At 43.0% G+C, this 20,169-nt stretch overlaps 1 long non-coding RNA gene across 1 annotated transcript; it reads left to right on the top strand.

Annotated features, from left to right (window-relative positions):
* Positions 1–1,639: 1,639 nt before the first annotated feature.
* On the top strand, positions 1,640–18,243 carry LOC123349964. The gene is made up of 3 exons (XR_006573698.1): positions 1,640–1,805; positions 15,712–15,775; positions 18,196–18,243. It is a non-coding gene; the product is annotated as an uncharacterized LOC123349964 (long non-coding RNA).
* The last annotated feature ends 1,926 nt before the right edge of the window (positions 18,244–20,169 follow it).

The following is a 20,169-nucleotide window of genomic DNA, read 5'->3' as shown; positions in this document are numbered from 1 at the left end:
ACTGTTCTCAGTGGTAGCAGATGAGAAAACAAGGAGTAATGGTCTCAAGTTGGAGTGGGGGAGGTTTAGGTTGGATATTAGGAAAAACTTTTTCACTTGGAGAGTGGTGAAGGACCGGATTGGGTTACCTAGGGAGGTGGTGGAATCTCCTTCCTTAGAGGTTTTTAAGGTCAGGCTTGACAAAGCCCTGGCTGGAATGATTTAGTTGGGAATTGGTCCTGCTTTGAGCAGGGTGTTGGACTAGATGGCCTCTTGAGGTCCCTTCCAACCCTGATATTCTATGATTCTATTAAATGCCATGAGCCTTCTTGGCAACAACGGCACACTGTTGACTCATATCCAGCTTCTCATCCACTGTCCTTTTCTGCAGAATTGCTGCATAGCCATTCAGCCCCATAGTCTGCAGCAGTGCATGGGATTCTTCTGTCCTAAGTGGAGGACTCATTTGTCCTTGTTGAACCTCATCAGATTTCTTTTGGCCCAATCTTCTAATTTCTCTAGGTCCCTCTGTATCCTGTCCCTACCCTCCAGGGTATCTATCACCCCTCCAAGTTTAGTGTCATCTGCAAACTTGCTGAGGGTGCAATTCACGCCATCCTCCAGCTCATTAATTAAGATATTGAACAAAACTGGCCCTAGGACCGACCCTTGGGGCACTCTGCTTGATACTGGCTGCCAGCTAGACATGGAACCATTGAACACTACCTGTTGAGCCCGACGATCTAGCCAGCTTTCTATCCACCTTATAGTTCATAAACATACCTAATTCTATTTTGACCCATGTTATAGTTTTTGCCTTCACAACAGCTCCTGGAAATAAGATCCACAGGTCGACTGTGTGTTGTGTGAAGAAGTACTTTCTTATGTTTGTTTTAAACCTGTTGCCTATTAATTTCTCTGAGTGGTCCCTGGTTCTTGGACCATTACCAATTCTAATGTATCTTTTTTGAGATGAGGTGACCAGAACTGCAGGTGGTATCCAACCCATGGGTGTACCGTGGATTGATATTTAAGCATTATGATACTTCCTGTCTTGTTTTCTATCCCTTTCCTGAGGGTGCCTAACATTCTGTTAACTTTCTTGACTGCTGCTGCACATTGATCAGATATTTTAAGAGAACTCTTCAGGAAGATGCTTTCAATGTAGGTACAAAAATTTCAGCAAACTGAAATTTCCTCATGGAAAATTTTGATTTTGTGGAAACCCCATTTTTGCTGAATTGTTACCATTTTATTTTATTTAGGTCAAATGTACCTTTACACTTAAAGAGTGAGGTCACATAATACCTTGAGGTGGTATTAAAATTAAAAATTGTTACTTTAAATTCGAAGGGGTTTCCTGGTCCTGCTTGCAAGAGTAGGGTCTGAGTGGAAGTGTGCAATCCGGATCCTCAGCAATCAGTCTGCTATCAGGACTGTCTGGATCTAGATGGGTTGAGTTGTTCCTCTCTGCCTTAGGTAGCAGACTGCTGGATCTATTTCTGAGTTTGCTTGTTGAGTGTTAAATTCTGGATTCAAAGAAATAGAGTAGTGTTATGTTTCAACCATTTAGCAACAGTATGGTTTCTTTCTAACTCTGTGTATGTGTGCTGGGAACATAACAGGGAAAGTCTTGCTCTTTGAACCTTTGAACTTTCTGCATGTCAGCTGCACTGAGTGAAATTTGCACTTTGATTTTTCCAGAAGGTAGACTGGTTTCTGTTTCAGAGAAAGAGAGAAGAGAGTGAGTTCCGATCAACGCTCTTACACAACGGATTATTGCAGAAGGCACTCACTGGGACTGTGATTATCTTCAAAGTGAAAACGTAAGTCAAATTTCATACTTTTTTTTCCTAAATAAGGCTTTGTTCCATTGCTACAAACTGTAAGTTTTGTTGTTGAAGTTCCTGCCTTATAGAGTTATTCTATCTGCACATTGATCTGAAAAAGGATGATATTATGAAAAAAAGCGTATGATCAAAGAGGCAATGAAGTTTAATAATGGGTAACTTCAATGTCCCTGAAACTGGCCAAATTTCAAAAGTGACAAGCTTTAGAGTACAAAAGAGGAGAGAGAATTTTCATACCACACAGAGTAACATACACAGACAACAAAGTAGCAGGTAGACAAGGGGTAAAATAGCATGTTGAAACTTCCAGGTTCTCAGTGTTAATTGATCTGAACTGATTCCTTCAGAAAATAGAAATCAATCTCAAGCAAAGGCAGTGTAATAAAGGAAAATAAAATATGTCAGATACAATTTCCTGTATGTGCAGGTTATTCAGTACTGGCTATTACAGGCCTCTTACACCTTTTCAGATACAACACAGCAACTGATATTTTCCTGTGTCTCCTTGAGAGTGTTTAGCTTTTTCCCTTGTCCTGATACATAAATAACAACATCAACCATTTTAGCGGGAGTATCTCAAATATTCTCTCCATCACACCCACTCAGGGCTAGATGTGGTTAAAACACATCCTCCAACTGAGGTCCAAATGTCACTTGCTGCCTTTTTCTACATAACTTATTATAAATAGATGGATTCTTAAGATGTAAATTCATTTTGGATTTTCTGTCAATTTGCTTTAATTTACTTGTTTAATTTCTGTTTGTCCAATTAAAGGTCTGTTGGGAACATCAGCCTGTCAACAAAAACTAGGTGATTTTATTTTTTCAGATCAACTGAAACAGTTGGTGCATTTAGGTTGAACTTCGTGATTCATTTTTGCTGAAAAAAATGGTATAAAATTTTCTGAAAGTTGAAATGTTTTGTTTTGAGTTTTTGTAAATGAAACATTTTAATCTTTCATTTCAAAATGCTCTTTCATCTAAATATTAGCTAATTTAATTAAAACAAAACACAAAAAGGTAAAACACCCAAAAAACAAAATGAAACATTTTATTTTAACATTGTATTTTTTTTTAGGGGAGTGTGTTTCTGACACCAAATTGAAAAATCAATTACTCACCCAGTTCTACTATTATTTGCAGATATTAAAAAACACAAGAATATCTGTACAGTGCCATCTATTTATAGAATGATTTAAATTAAAATAACGATTTTTACTAAAGCAGTGCTATGGCTGTGTTTGACACTGTATAGAAACCAAAGAAAAATAAGACCTCTGTCCTGATCAGGGCAAACAATCCAAAGTTGTTTTGAAAACTTAAAATAAATGATCTCTGTAAGTAGGGAACCCATATAGAGAAGAAGCTGAACCAGAGGGATGCTGTACATTTCCCTTCACTCAAAGGAGGCTCCCTAAGGGCTCCTGATCACAACTTTTATTTGACCACTTGAAGAAATAGCGAATTATTTTTATGGATATAAATAATATGAAAAATGCAAACCACAGTATTTTCTTCCTTCAAATTCCTCCTTCAAAAAAACTCAGGAGTGGTTCAGCATCCAGGGAGCTGAAATCATGATCATCAAATTGTTTCCTGGTGTTCCATATGCCCCTGCCCTCACCCAAGTGTTTGTTTTGTTCTCTTGCTTCATACGTAGAGTATAAACCTGTTTGGTTAGGTATTTTATTTGCTTAAATACGCGTGTACACTGCCTAGCCCTGTCTGGCTGTTGCTAGGTTGCACACAGTACAAATAAATAATAATAATTAAAACACTGAAAATCTAATGTATGTAGCAAATTAAAAAGTGGGGATTATGGTGTCCCTAATTTATTAAATAATAATAAAATTAATACATTTTTAAGTCATGTTAGCTTCAGAGATTCCAAGCCTGGAAGATACCACTGTGTTAATCCAATCTGAGCACCTGTGTAAACAGGCCAGAGAATTCCACCAGCTGATACCGGCACTGACCCTAACATGGTTGAGCTGGAGCAGATCTTTTAGAAAGAGACATTCAGGGCTAGTCTACACTTACCAGCCGGGTCGACGCGGTGAGTTCGACTTCTCGGAGTTCGAACTATCGCATCTAATCTGGACGTGATAGTTCGAACTCCGGAAGCGCCGCAGTCGACTCCAGTACTCCACCACTGCAAACGGCGGTGGCGGAGTCGACCTTGGAGCCGCGGACTTCGATTCCACGGTGTCTGGACGGGTGAGTAGTTCGAACGAGGGTACTTCGAATTCAGCTTCGCTATTTACGTAGCTGAATTTGCGTACCCTAGTTCGACCCCGCTTCTTAGTGTGGACCAGCCCTCAGATTTGATTTAAAGAATCCAAGGAAGGGAATCCAAGTGATTAGGTCAACTCCCCATACCCCAGAAGGTGTGGGCAGCTGTCCCAATGGTTAATTTCCCTCATTATTCAAAAGTTGCATCTTAGTTCCAGCTTGAATATATCTGGCTTGAACTTTTCTGCAACTGGTTGTTTTTTATGCCTCTGACTGACAGATTCAAGAGCCACCCAATGTTAGCTATCTTCAGTCTCTCTAGGTGTTTGTAGACCAGGAACAAGTTAGTTGTTTGTTTGTTTATTTATAAATATGTGTATATTATGGTAGGGCCTGGGAGTCCAAGTCATGACCAAGTACCCCATTGTGCTAGGTGCCCTGCATTATTTATTAGATGTACCATGACAGTGCTAGAAGACCCCATTGTGCCAGACCCTGTACAAACACAAACAGAACAAAAAGATGGTCTTTACCCTGAAGAAGTTACTTTCTAAATACAGAAGACAGACAAGGAGTGGGGAGGGGTAAAGCACACAAGCAGAGGGGAACAAAGAGATAGTAGCAAATGATACATTATTGGTACATGGAGGGGGGGTTAGTTAGGCAGGGGATCAGCTACAGGGCAGAAAGAGGGGACATTGAAGGGAAGAGTGGTGATGGAGACAGGGTAGGGGAGAAGAGGGCAAGAGGAGCAGTAGTGGATTACCGCAGAGGCCAGTGATGCCTATGCCGAGGGGCCCCATCCAATTTGAGGGAACCTGCAGGCCAGCATTCCGGACCCTTTTCTCCCCCCCGGCTCAGGTGGGGCCCTGCTGCCTTGCTCCTCCTCTTCCCCCTAGAGCCGCACTCCCTGGACAGATCAGAAACTAAAATTGTGGTAGAGTGAACGTATTCCCCCATGCTGCAGGGAGCTGTCCCCCCTGCCTTTTTCTCCTCCCCCTCTGTCTCTTATGTCAAGCTGCTCCCCCCCACCCTCTCTCTCCTCTCCCCTCACTCTCTTACAGATCTACCCCACCTGCCCCTCTCACCTGCCTTGTGGAGCTGGCCCCCTGAGCCCTTCTCTTCCCCTCTCCCCATTTTACAAATGGGTGTAGTGAGACACACAAAGGGTATGTACAAACAACGAAGAGTACTTATGCCCAAATTTATTTGGGAATAAGCTTTCATGGGCTTAAACCCACTTCATCAGATTCATGGAGTGGAAAATACAGTAGGCAAGTATATGTACACAGGTCATAAAAAGATGGGAGTTGCCGTAGCAAGTGGGGGGTGGGTCAGTGTTTAGGAGACAATTCAATAGAAGTAGAAGTGGGCTATTCTCAACAGTAGAATACCAAGGGAAGAAAAATCACTTTTGTAGTGGTAATGAGGCCAACATAATCAGGGTGACCCATTTCAAACAGTTGACAAGAAGGTATGAATAACAATAGAGGAAAATTAGTATGGGGCAATTAGTTTTTGTAGTGACCCATCCACTCCCAGTCTTTATTCAGGCCTAATTTAATGGTGTCCAGTTTGAAAATTAATTCCAGTTCTTCAGTTTCTCAGGGTAGGTCTATACTTACCGTGTGGGTCGACGCGGAGAGTTCGACTTCTCGGAGTTTGAACTATCGCATCTAATCAAGACGCGATAGTTCGAACTCCCCGCGCGCTCCGGTCGACTCCGGAACTCCACCACCGCGAACGGCGGTGGCGGAGTCGACCTTGGAGCCGCGGACTTCGATCCCACGGCGTCTGGACGGGTGAGTAGTTCGAACTACGGTACTTCGAGTTCAGCTACGCTATTCACGTAGCTGAACTTGCGTACCCTAGTTCGACCCCCCTTCTTAGTGTAGACCAGGCCTCAGTGGAGTCTATTTCTGAAGGGTTTTTTTGTTGAAGAATTGCCACTTTTAAATCTGTTATTGAGTGTCCAGGGAGATTGAAGTGGTCTCCGACAGGTTTTTGAATGTTATAATTCTTGACGTCTGATTTGAGTCCATTTATTCTTTTGCATAGAGACTTTCCAGTTTGGCCAATTTACATGGCAGGGGGGCATTGCTGGCACATGATAACATATAACACATTGGCAGATGTGTGGGTGAATGAGCCCCTGATGGTGTGGCTGATGTGATTAGGTCCTATGATGGTGTCCTTTGAATAGATGTGCGGACAGAGTTGGCAACAGCATTTATTGCAGGGATTGGTTCCTGGGTTAGTGTTTCTGTGGTGTGGTATGTAGTGGCTGGTGAGTATTTGCTTCAGGTTGGGGGGCTATCTGTAAGCGAGGAGTGGCCTGTCTCCCAAGGTCTGTGAGTGAGGAATCATCCTTCAGGATAGGTTGTTTATCCTTGATGATGCGCTGGAGAGGTTTTAGTTGGGAGCTGAAGGTGATGGCTAATAGCGTTCTGTTACTTTTTATGTACTGTGTATATATACTTGCCTACTATATTTTCCACTCCATGCATCTGATGAAGTGGGTTTTAGCCCACCAAAGCTTATGCCCAAATAAATTTGTTAGTCTCTAAGGTGCCACAAGTACTCCTCATTGTTGTTGCTGATACAGACTAACACGGCTACCACCCTGAAATCTGTCACAGAGGTTAAGTGAACTCCTATAATCAAGCACAAAGTAAATATAGTATCACTTCTAATTAGAGAACTCAAGAGTCCTGACTCCCAGTCTCCAACACTTACCAACAGACAATACTGTTTTAATAAAATCCTCATGTTTCAGCTGTTACAATATTTGGCACTTAGGCAGAGTTCTCTAGCATAACACTATATTACCTGTACGGACAGCTGCAGCTGTCCACACTCACTCACCTGAAACTACAGGCTCCAATATTACTGTCACAAGTATCAGCAGGGTTATTAATTCAAAACTATGCAATTTATTGACAAAGTGACAACTTTAAGATAGCCACATTTTTAGTGCATTGAACCATTTATTTTCATTCATATTTATGTCTATGCTGCCTTTTTAAATGAGTGTTTTAGATTCTGAAAAGAATCTGTAAAGAGACAAGAATTCTGCCCTGAACAGCTTACAATCTAGTATATTTCCAAGAAATATATAGCTTTAGTTAGTGTTTTTAAACTTCAAGCTGCTTTATAAAAACTAAATAATTAATCTTCATGCCTTGCTGGGAGGTAAGTAAGTAAAAAATCATTTTATGATGTTGAAACTCAGACAATGCAAAGTTAGGCAACAAGCAAAGATCATCTAGCAAGGAAGAGAACTCATTTTTCTGGCTCCACAGCCTGTGCTCAGACACTCTGACTACATTAGCTTCTCAAACCACTTAAAAAGGAAAATTTACAAAATGTATCTCAATTAAATTAGGAATAATTGAAGTATTTTAAATCATGTGTATGGTTCCTTTGTTGTCTTCACTTAATAGCTGGTTTTCCTCCATAGCTGTTGTTTTTTTTGAAGACTTTTCCAGCCAGCCCAGTACATTATATATAAGCTATCTAGGCTTTTCTCTGCTCCCTTCTCACCCTCACTCAGATTCATTCCTTCCCTATTTGAATGGGCCTTCTAGGCAGCCAAAATTCCCCTTCTTTTATTTGTAAACAGACCTTCCCTTCTACTGGCCCTCGAACCCCTCTCTCCCCCCTCTCCATGTGGAGCTTCCCCCTCCCCCCCCACTACTCCTTTTTGGCAAAATTGGTCATTTGGCCCATTTGTTCTTGCCAACAATGATGGGAAAAGGCCCAGTTTCTTTTTTTTGGGAGGGCGGGAGTCAGGACACCTGGGGCAGGGCTTAAAAGGGGGACTGTCCTCACCACACCATCAGGGGCTTGTTCACCTGCACATCTACCAATGTGATATATGCTATCATGTGCCAGCAATGCCCCTCTGCCATAAACATTAGCCAAACCGACAGTCTCTATGCAAAAGAATAAATGGAAAGAAATCAGACTTCAAGAATTATAACATTCAAAAACCAGTTGGAGAACACTTCAATCTCCCTGGATACTCAAAAACAGACTTAAAAGTGGCAATTCTTTAACCAAAAAAACCCTTCAAAAACAGACTCAAACAAGAAACTGCAGAACTGGAATTAATTTTCAAACTGGACACCATCGAATTAGGCCTGAATAAAGACTGGGAGTGGATGGGTCATTACAAAAACTAAAAACTAATTTCCCCATGCAAATTTCCCTCTACTGTTATTCACAGCTTCTTGTCAACTGTTTGAAATGGGCCACCTGATTATCACTACAAAAGTGACCGTTCCTCCTGTTGATAACAGCTCACTTCCACTTTAATTGAATTGCCTCATTAGAACTGACCCCCCACTTGCTACAACAACTCCCATCGTTTCATGTACTGTGTATATATATTCTGCCTACTTTATTTACCGCTCCATGTATCTGATGAAGTGGGTTTTAGCCCATGAAAGCTTATGCCCAAATAAATTTGTTAGTCTCTACGGTGCCACAAGTACTCCTCGTTGTTTTTGATGATACAGACTAACATGGCTGCCACTCTGAAAACCACACAGGGATGTATTCCCATCCTTTCGGTGGTGGTGGGTTGGCATATGCCACTTTAATGGTCATAGTGGCTATCCCCATAGGAATGGTATAGCCCTGTCTGTCCTGTGTCTGCCCTAGTAAACACACCCAATTGGTGTCCAGTCCAGAACATGTCCCACTTTGTGTAAATCTCCTGTCCCCAAAAGATTAAGCATATCATTACAACCCCACATAATCTCCCCTTCCCCGCAGATTCCTTTGATCTGTCCCCACCTTAGGTTAACTGTGTCTCCTCTCCTGTTGTCCCTACAATTGTCACTGTTCCTTCTGAGGGCCTCCCCTGCCCCCATGTGGTTAAGATGATGGCTGCTTCAGTGTCTATCAAAAAATCCCTCATGGGATTCCCTTCAATTTGCCCCCTGGAGCTTGGGGCAGCCAGTTGTGTCCCGTCTTAAACTGAGAACAGGGACAGGATGCCTCCCATGGTACCCCCTAAGTTGCAGCACCCATCTCTGTCCCTCCCACTGATTCACAGGGGGTGGGGGGGCTGGCACTGAAGACATTCCTGTCTCCAAGCAAAATTGTGTGTCTGGCATTTCAGGCAGTCCCAGTCCCCTGACCTCTGGGGCCATGTTCCCCCGTGATCTGGTAAGATCCTTGGTAGTCAGTTTAGCCTGCAGTCTCTGGATCTGTTGCTCTATAGCTGCCTGCTTGTCCCTGACTATCCCCCACCCCCCAAAAAAAATCCACAACTTCTTCCTCTGCATCCTTCCCTCCAGGCTGACCCACCCCTTTCCACCATGTACTGATCCCCTGCAGTAATAACATGGACTGGCTCTCCCGCCGATGCATCTGCCTCCAAACATCTGCCTGTTCCAGAAACTGGGGTAGCTGAGTGGGAACAAGTTCAGGGTGCTGCAACCTTAAATGTCCCACGAACTGCGGATCACTCAGCTCCAACCATTTCTCCAGCAATTCCACACCCCTACTATGCTCCACACCCCCACCAGGTCCTAGTGCCCCTGTCTGGGGTATCACCCAAGGACCGTTCAGGGGATCCACCCAGCACCATGCTCATGCTTGTATGCGATTAAGTGTATCCCGCCCTGTTTCCCCAAGGATTCGCTTTAACTTACTCATCCCCACAGTACGAAAGTACACCCCAAACAACTGTTTGACACCTGTCCGGGAATTAGAAATGGGTGTGCCACTCCTACCACATCGATTCCTAAGGTGCCCCATCCCAAAAGACTATGCCATATGATCACCTTGTCCTCACGAGTTAGACCCTTCATCTCCCTGTGCACCTCCACTAGCCACAGCACAAACTGACACCAACCATCCCAGGGTATCTTTCCCAAACGGCCCAATACTGCCTCCCGGTCCTTCAGGAACAAAGGGCATATTTCTGCCTGTTTTACTACACATGAGGGATGGTTCCACCACCCCGTAACTGGGGCCACTATTCCTGCATACTGCAGTTCCTTCCAGGTAGCCTCTCTCAAGAAGCTGTAACTATGGCTTGCTGACTTATAATGTCCACTGGCAGTGGTGGGTACACTGTATTTTCAGGGTAGGGCTGTGGAGGTGTCTCCTTCAGTTTCATTAGTGGGGGGATGGTGTGCGGTCCCCAAATCCATTGTCCCCATGTTTACATTAATACAATTCCTCCTCTAAGTCTCCTACTCTCCCCAGAAGTTCATCTATCTCTCTCCAGATTGCCTCATTAGACTCCTCTGTCCATGTAGCATCCCGTGCCTTCAAATCTGCTACCTCTACTGCTAACATGGATGTTCCTGTTAAAATCCATTGCCAATCCACAATCCCCTCCAAATCCTTAATGTGTTGGAGGAGATTGGCTTCCCTTTTTACCTAGTATGCCATCCCAGCTCACAAACCTTGTAATATCATTCCCTTTTTCCTATACTCCTTTCCCTTGGGGTCTCCCAAAACCTCTCCCACCTTCTTCTCAATCTCATCCCAGGTGGATCCCTGCACCTGGCATGGGCCCTGATTCTTCCTTATCAATTTGTTCAAAAAATCCATTACCCCAGCTTGCCAGAACCCTCAACTACCATCATGAGAGTTTTCCATACCCCCTCCAAACATTAGGTGGACTGCTGAGGAAAGGGACTTGCAGGCTGCCACTCACCTATGTGTTGCAATGTGTCCGAGTCATAGAATCATAGAATCATAGAATCTCAGGGTTGGAAGGGACCTCAGGAGGTATCTAGTCCAACCCCCTGCTCAAAGCAGGACCAAACCCAACTAAATCATCCCAGCCAGGGCTTTGTCTAGCCTGACCTTAAAAACCTCTAAGGAAGGAGATTCCACCACCTCCCTAGGTAACCCATTCCAGTTCTTCACCACCCTACTAGTGAAAAAGTTTTTCCTAATGTCCAACCTAAACCTCCCCTTCTGCAACTTGAGACTCCTTGTTCTGTCATCTTCTACCACTGAGAACAATCTAGATCCATCCTCTTTGGAACCCTCTTTCAGGTAGTTGAAAGCAGCTATCAAATCCTCCCTCATTCTTCTCTTCTGCAGGCTAAACAATCCCAGTTCCCTCAGCCTCTCCTCATAAGTCATGTGCTGCAGCCCCCTAATCATTTTTGTTGCCCTCCGCTGGACTCTCTCCAATTTATCCACATCCTTCTTTTAGTGTGGGGCCCAAAACTGGACACAGTACTCCAAATGAGGCCTCACCAGTGCTGAGTAGAGGGCAATGATCACATCCCTCGATCTGCTGGAAATGCCCCTACTTATACAACCCAAAATGCCATTAACCTTCTTGGCAACAAGGGCACACTGTTGACACATATTCAGCTTTTCGTCCACCGTAACCCCTAGGTCCCTTTCTGCAGAACTGCTGCCCAGCCATTCGGTCCCTAGTCTGTAGCAGTGCATGGGATTCTTCCGTCCTAAGTGCAGGACTCTGCACTTGTCCTTGTTGAACCTCATCATATTTCTTTTGGCCCAATCCCCTAATTTGTCTAGGTCCCTCTGTATCCTATCCCTACCCTCCAGCATATCAACCACTCCTCCCAGTTTAGTGTCATCTGCAAACTTGCTAAGGGTGCAGTCCACACCACCCTCCAGATCGTTAATGAAGATATTCAACAAAAGAGGCCCCAGCACCGATCCTTGGGGCACTCCACTTGATACCGGCTGCCAACTAGACATGGAACCATTGATCACTACCCGTTGAGCCCGACCATCTAGCCAGTTTTCTATCCACCTTACCGTCCATTCATCCAGCCCATACTTCTTTAACTTGCTGGCAAGAATACTGTGGGAGACTGTATCAAAAGCTTTGCTAAAGTCCAGAAATAGCACATCCACTGCTTTTCCCTCATCCACAGATCCGATTATCTCATCATAGAAGGCAATTAGGTTAGTCAGGCATGACTTGCCCTTGGTGAATCCATGCTGACTGTTCCTGATCACTTTCCCCTCCTTTAAGTGGTTCAAAATTGATTCCTTGAGGACCTTGTCATAGGTTTATTCCCCACTTTGAACTGCAGCATCCATAAGATGGGGACCTGCATGGACTCCTCTAAACTAAAATCCTAGTTTAGATCTGGTACGCTGCCACCAGCTAGGTTTTAAGTGTCTAGCACACTCCCTGTTGCCCTGAACTTTCCCTGGGGAACACAGATCCAAACACCTTGAATCTCAACACAAAGGAAAATAACCTATTTCCCCCACCTTCTTCCCCCTCCCTTCCCCTAGTCCTGGGGAGAGATACCTGGATTCAAATTCCTTGAACCAAACAAAGAACACAGACAAAGCCTTCCCTCCACAGAGATTTGAAATTATCTTGTTCCTTGATTGGTCCTCTGGTCAGGTGTTCCTCAGGTTACTGAGCTTGTTAACCCTTTACAGGTAAAAGAGACTTTAACCCTTAACTATCTGTTTATGACAGACCTGTTCCATGATTTTTCCAGGGACTGAGGTGAGACTGACTGGCCTGTAGTTCCCTGGATCTTCCTTCTTCCCTTTTTTAAAGATGGGCACTACATTAGCTTTTTTCCAGTCATCCGGGACCTCCCCCGATCGCCATGATTTTTCAAAGATAATGGCCAATGGCTCTGCAATCTCATCAGCCAACTCCTTTAGCACCCTCGGATGCAGCGCATCTGGCCCCATGGACTTGTGCTCCTCCAGCTTTTCTAAATAGTCCCGAACTAGTTCTTTCTCCACAGAGAGCTGGTCACCTCCTCCCCATACCGTGCTGCAGAGTGCAGCTGTCTGGGAGCTGACCTTGTCTGTGAAGACAGAGGCAAAAAAAGCATTGAGTACACTAGCTTTCTCCACATCCTCTGTCACTAGGTTCCCTCCCTCATTCAGCAAGGGGCCCACACTTTCCTTGACTTTCTTCTTGTTGCTAACATACCTGAAGAAACCCTTCTTGTTACTCCTAACATCTTCGGCTAGCTGCAACTCCAAGTGTGATTTGGCCTTCCTAATTTCCCTCCTGAATGCCTGAGCAGTACTTTTATACTCCTCCCTGGTTATTTGTCCAATCTTCCACTTCTTGTAAGCTGTTTTTTTGTGTTTAAGACGAGCAAGGATTTCACTGTTAAGCCAAGCTGGTCACCTGCCATATTTACTTTTCTTCCTACACATCGGGATGGTTTGTTCCTGCAAGCTCAATAAGGATTCTTTAAAATACAGCCAGCTTTCCTCGACTCCTTTCCCCATCATGTTATTCTCCCAGGGGATCTTGCCCATCAGTTCCCTGAGGGAAAGTCTGCTTTTCTGAAGTCCAGGGTCTCTGTTCTACTGCTCTCCTTTCTTCCTTGTGTCAGGATCCTGAACTCAACCACGTCATGGTCACTGCCTCCCAGGTTCCCATCCACTATTGCTTCCTCTACTATTTCTTCCCTGTTTGTGAGCAGCAGGTCAAGAGGAGCTTTTCCCCTAGTTGGTTCCTCCAGCACTTGCACCAGGAAATTATCCCCTACACTTTCCAGAAACTTCCTGGATTGTCTGTGCACTGCTGTATTTCTCTCCCAGCAGATATTGGGGTCATTAAAGTCACCCATGAGAACCAGTGCCTGTGATCTAGCAACTTCTGCTAGTTGCTGGAAGAAGGCCTTGTCCACCTCATCCCCCTGGTCTGGTGGTCTGTAGCAGACTCCCAGCACAACATTACCCTTGTTGTTCATACTTCTAAATTTAATCCAGAGACTCTCAGGTTTTTCTGCAGTTTCATACTGGAGTTCTGAGCAGTCATACTGCTCTCTTACATACAACGCAACTCCCCCACCTTTTCTGCCCTGCCTATCCTTCCTGAATATATACATCCATGACAGTACTCCAGTCATGTGAGTTATCCCACCAAGTCTCTGTTATTCCAATTACATCATAATTCCTTGACTGTGCCAGGACTTGCAGTTCTCCCTGCTTGTTCCCCAGGCTTCTTGCATTTCTGTATAGACATGTAAGATAACTCACTGATCGTCCTGGTGTCCCAGTATGGGGCAGGAGCCCTCCCCTCTTGCACTCACCTACTTGTGCTTTCTCCCGATATCCCACTTCCCCACTTACCTCGGGGCTTTGGTCTCCTTCCCCCGGTGAACCTAGTTTAAAGCCCTCCTCGCTAGATTAGCCAGCCTGCTTGCAAAGATGCTCTTCCCTCTCTTCGTGAGGTGGAACCCATCTCTGCCTAGCAATCCTTCTTCTTGAAAGACCATCCCATGGTCAAAGAATCCAAACCTTTCTCTCCGACACCACCAAGGTGTTTCTGGTCTGTTCATTCCCTCTGGGGCACCTGGCATTGGCCACTGTCGGAAGACAGGATACTGGACTAGATGGACCTTTGCTCTGATCCAGTATGGCTGTTCTTATGTTTGATGAAAGTAGCTTTGAAGATGTAAGATGCTTAGACTTTTGTCTGGTCAAAACTGCATGACATTATGATTAAAAATTAGTACTATGCAATATCAATAAAGCACACAGTAAATGGATTAACTAGTGGTTGGCAGATCTCAAAAAATAGCCATCAAGGGGAAACATGATCAAATGGGAGTGTTTGTAGTGAGATTCTGCCAGGACCAGTTGTAGTCCAGATGCTATTCAACATTTTCCTCAATGATCTGGAAGTAAATATAAAATCACTGCTGATAAAAATTGCAGATGACGCAAAGATTGGCAGAATAGTAAATAATGATGAGGACAGGGCAGTTATACAGAGCAGCTTGGATTGCTTGGAAGGTGAGTCTGTTCAAACAAAGTATGTTTTAATAAATCAATATGCATAGTTATGCATCTAAGAAAAAGGAAAGCAGCCCATAGCTACAGAGTGGAGAACTCTACCCTGGAAAGCAATGACTCTGAAAAAGGTTCAAGATGAGCTTCCAGTGTGATACAATATATTTCTTGGATGTATAGACACGGGAGTAGTGTTATATAAATACAGAAGTTATATATAGAGAGACAGTAGTTTTTGTACACACACACGGTCAGACTAGATGATCTAAAGGTCTCTTCTGACCTTAAAATCAATGGATCCATGAACTGGACAGTAAATACCATTTAAAATAGGGAATATGATTGAAGAAACCAATTCTTCAAACACTGTCTTATCACTACAGTCCTGACTGGGTTCATCTTTAGCCAGCCATACTTCATCCAGGTGCTAATGTCATATGTGAGTTGGGAAAGCTGGGAGCATGTGCATATTGTTTGTTCTTCAGGTCACATTAGGTCAGATCCTTAAAGATATTTAGGTACCTATTTCCATTCTCATCAATAGGAGGTACATGTTCAAGTTCCTTTTGATGTCTAGGCTCCTGTCCCAGTAGCTTCATGTATATGCTGAACAGGGTCCTGGAGTTGGAGAAACAGTTGTCTATAAAACCCTTGTGGGCAACTTTTGGATTTTACAGACTGTTTAACCTCTCCAGTGTTTGCATGTTGTTGCAATTTCCCCTGATTTTATGAATTTCCAGATTTACAAAGGTTTGGAATGACTCCTGAGCACTTCAGAATATTAGGATTCTGCTGCATTTATGTGTCTGATAGTTTAACATGTTTATTTTAAAATTATTTTGGATGATTGCACACTGCTTTTTAACACAGTACCTGTATATTTAAACATTTCCTCTCCATCTTTTAGAAATACTTGAGGAGCAAATAGCAGAGTCTACACTGATTTTTTCACCAGTTTCAGCCAAATACAGGTTTGTTGTATTAAAATATGTAAATAGCTCATTGAACTCCTTTCCTTCTCCTTTCCACCGCAAATAACTCACTGGTTTGGCTTTGAAGCAGCCAAGCTGATTTATAGTAAAGTATATAGTTTTGCATTTTTACTTAGAACTACTGTTTTAATTAATTTTTGTGTTTACACTTAAACAAATTAATGATTTGGGAATGATTTCTTGAGTGAAATTCTGCCCTATTTAAGTCAATAGCAAAGCCCCATTTATTTCATTAGGGCAGGATGCCATCTATTACTGTCAATGTTGTAACCTATCTATTAAAAATAATTGTTTACTTGTTCTTTTTACAAAAATGTGTACTGAAATTCTTAAAATTGTTTAAAATTATTTCACAGGAAGAGTGTTAATTAGCAGAGAATGTTCCTCAGAATCTTTAACGTTAAATCAATTTATGGTGGTCCAGATTCAAAATCTGACTGTTATTGTTGTCTTGATGAATGCAGCAAGGTTATTCTAGTGGCAGAGCTGGGGGCTGGGATTCAATGATAGGGCTAGCTGAGGTATTCATAAAGAACATTGTGCTTCAGTACCTTCCTGAATCAGAAGAAGACTTGGGTCTGAAAATGACTTTCTGTGAAGGTAACTGAAAATTTACAGTTCAGCTGAACAGTTCACCAAATAATCCTGTTTGCTGGAATAGTCACAGAAAGTATGCACATGAGGCATAAATGCATGTTCAATCTCTAATGTTTGTTAATAATCCTCATACACCACTATTCCATTTGTCTGCAATGGACTGTTGGTTTACCATGCCTATCAGCATTTACTGAGACAGTCCAGGCGTGAGGCGTTTGGCACTGAATAGCTCCCCTCTTATAAATGCATCACAAGCCAATAGTTTGCTTTTGTACTGGCAGAAACAATTTGCCATTTGGAAATTTAATTTGGTCCCGCTGAACCAGTGATTTCTATATTAATGTGTTTGCTTTTAACTATAGTGGCTTTTCTTGTGGCAATCATTTTCTGCCAGAAGGCTGAAGAAATGGAAAGCCTTATCAGTTACAAAAAAGAAAGAACACTCTACATTTTTTTTCACCGGTGTAGATGCCTCCTCTTCTTGAGATGCTGGTTTTAGTTGTGTGGCCTTGCAGCCTCTTGTATTCCTTTGATTCTTTCATACTTTCTCCAACTTCTTATTCTTCTGGATTTGGACTTCTCGTTAATTCCCAGTACTCTTCTATACTCATGAATTCATTGTATTCAATTCTCTTCGAACTTGCCAATTTGTCTTCAGAGAACATGAAAAATATAACTCTAGATTTCAGCCATTCTTTGTACATATTTTATTAATTGTTGGGTTTGAAAGTATGGGAAATTGTCTATGGGGCTTCTGACAGTAACTGAGTTTATTTAGAGCAGGGGTTCCCAGACTTGGTTCCCGGCTTGTTCAGGGTAAGCCCTTGGCCGGCTGAGACACTTTGTTTACCTGAGTGTCCGCAGGTATGGCTGCCGCAGCTCCCAGTGGCTGCGGTTTGCCGTTCCTGGCCAATAGGAGCTGCAGGAAGTGGCAAGGGCTGGGTCACCGATTCCCACAGCTCCCATTGGCTGGGAACGGTGAACTGCAGCCACTGAGAGCTAGAGTGGCCATACCTGCGGACGCTCAGGTAAACAAAGCATCTTGGCCGGCCAAGGGTTTACCCTGAACAAGCCGGGAACCAAGCTTGGGAACCGCTGATTTAGGGAAAACTATACGATATCAAAATTTAGTTCTCAGCAGACATCTGCCTTTCTAAGTGTAGTAGAGAATGGTCAAATCAACTGTCAGTTCCAGACAAAAGGATTCACTGTTGTAAGAGGATAGATTTACAAGCAAGAACATGTTATATAGATTTTGTAATATTTACCCAGTGACAAGCATTGACACACATTTTATATGACCCCTGTCAAGTCTCTTCTGCTCTCTATGCCTTAGTATACCCTTCTGTAAAATGAGGATACAATTTCTTACCTGACTTTATAAAGCAGGATGAGACCTACAGCAGGAAGAGCATTATTCACTGACCAAACTACAGACAGTGTCTCATACCATCCCAGAATGTCGTGTACAAATTATACTTAAATGTCTGAAAATTTGGAAATACATTTAGAGTACACAGCAGCACCATAGATATCATATATGGATTTTAGAGCTCTTGGAAAAATCACCTTTTTAAAATGGTGAGCTTATCTCAGCATTAATTATTCTGGAACCAGAGCGCCTCTGTAATAGGAGTGTAAGATGACAATGTTTTAATATTATATAGTAAAAATCCCCAAAGTATTGTTCTTCTGTAGCTTATCATTTAGGGGAATTTTTAGTTGATAAAATCAGTTACATTTCATAATGACAGGTTATATAAAGCAATGTGCTGACATTTAGATGTGTTTCTTTTTTTCAGGATCTGACAAGATGGGAAGGCGTAAGTCTGCATGGATTTTTAAAAAGTTTAACGCACAGAAGCGTTATTTATTGTCTCTTTTTTAAACTTTGCATGGTCCTGTCCACATATGTCTTTAGCTGCTCAGGTTTGATACAGCCTCGAGTTTGATCCTGTTAACAGAACTACATATGCCATAATCCAACATAATCCCATTGAATAGAGCTCAACACTGGGTTTTAAAATCAACAACTTATCAATTTTTTTGAGAGGACTAAGGGTCAGTTTTTAAAGGCATTTAGATACCTAACTCCCACTGGAATCAATGGGAGATAGGCAGTTCAATACCTTTAAAAGTCTAGCCATAAACTGCTGGTGAATCACAGGGACATATCAAGCTATGGATTTTAGTGCAGAAAATCCTACAATTTAGTGAAGAAATGCTGTAAGCTTAACATTTGATAGTGTGTTATAATGATAATATAATGTTTTTCAAGACATGTAGATTGTAATAAACATCAAATACATTGTGTAAGTATGTAGTTTGGATAAAACAATGTGTGGGTATTTAAAGAACTTTTTTTCTTTTCCAGAGTCTCTCAAGAAATTAATGAGTAAGTCTGCCGGGAAATGTCAGCAGATTCACTCTCTCTCTCTCTCTCTTCCTCTCTCACTGATGAACACAAAAGATAGGGGGTACAAACATCAACTGTGTTTTCTGGATTCCTTACATCTTGTCCTCTGAAGTGTCTGGAAGCAGCTTGACTCTGAAGCAGCCTAAGGACCTAATCTTGCAAAATCATCTACACCAATAGGATGACCAGACAGCAAGTGTAAAAAATTGCTACGCGGGGGGGAGGGTGGTAATAAGAGTCTATATAAGAAAAAGTCCCAAATATCGGGATTGTCCCTATAAAATAGGGACATCTGGTCACTCTAACACTTAGGACCCAATTCTCTGTTGTGGCACACAGTGTGTCCTGGCCAGGAGTCACTGTGGGATGGGAAGGGAGGGAATGGTGACTTAAAGCCATCTTTGTACCTCCTCATATTCTGAATCTAGTCTCTGACACTGACAACAGCTCCTCAGAACTGGTGTTACCTAGACTCAGTTACACATGTTCACAGGAATAGCTGGAGTGCAGTCCCTCCCACTCATTCCCATGATGCACACCTTTACTTGAAACCAGGACCAGCCTTACAGATGGGTAACATGGGCCACCACCCAGAGCACCGTGATTGGGGAAGGTGGGTAGTGGGTTTGATGTGATCAAGAAGCAAGGAACAGGGTGGGCTTGGAGTGGAAGGCCACAGAAGTAAACTTGAATCAATGCGGGGAGTGGGGGAGGAAGAGGTAGCAAGGCCCTGGGGGCAATGGAGGAGTGGGGAGACCCAGAAGGCAGTAGCGACCAGTGTGATGGGGGGCTGGTTGGGGATCCTGGGGAGGCAGGGGGAAGGGAAGATGTGAGTGGGGCAGGCAGCAGGTGCTAAGGATGCCAAAATACAAGTCCACCCAGGGCACCATTTTCCCTAAGACCAGACCTGCTTGGAAGTATGCTGAGGGAGGGTGAAATGCCATGAAACACTTCACACAGATCTGTCTTGACTGGAAAATCCAAACATGCCTGGGGTGTTTCCCAGACCTGAATCTTTCTGTTCAATTTCTGAAAAGTAAATGAACATGCATTAGCTTAATGTTAGCCAAAACATGATTTGGCTTTTCATATTTATTATGGATGTCATTATTTGGTGCATTTGAAAATGGTCACCAAATTGAACTGTAATAATAAAAAATGAATTATTATTATTTGTGTCATGGTAGGGCCTATGAGCCCCAGTGTGTGAGGCTCTGTACAAACGCAGAACAGTCACTCACAGTCCCAGAGACTATAAAGCTCTAAGTATAAAGACATGAGACAGCAGATGGATACAGACAGTTGGGGAGCACAATGAAACACAGAGATAACACTGGATAACATATACGTGGTAGCTTGC

This window comes from Mauremys mutica, chromosome 15 (genome assembly GCF_020497125.1).
Source record: "Mauremys mutica isolate MM-2020 ecotype Southern chromosome 15, ASM2049712v1, whole genome shotgun sequence".
Taxonomy (NCBI): Eukaryota; Metazoa; Chordata; order Testudines; family Geoemydidae; genus Mauremys; species Mauremys mutica.
This window is presented reverse-complemented; position numbering and strand designations above follow the sequence as displayed.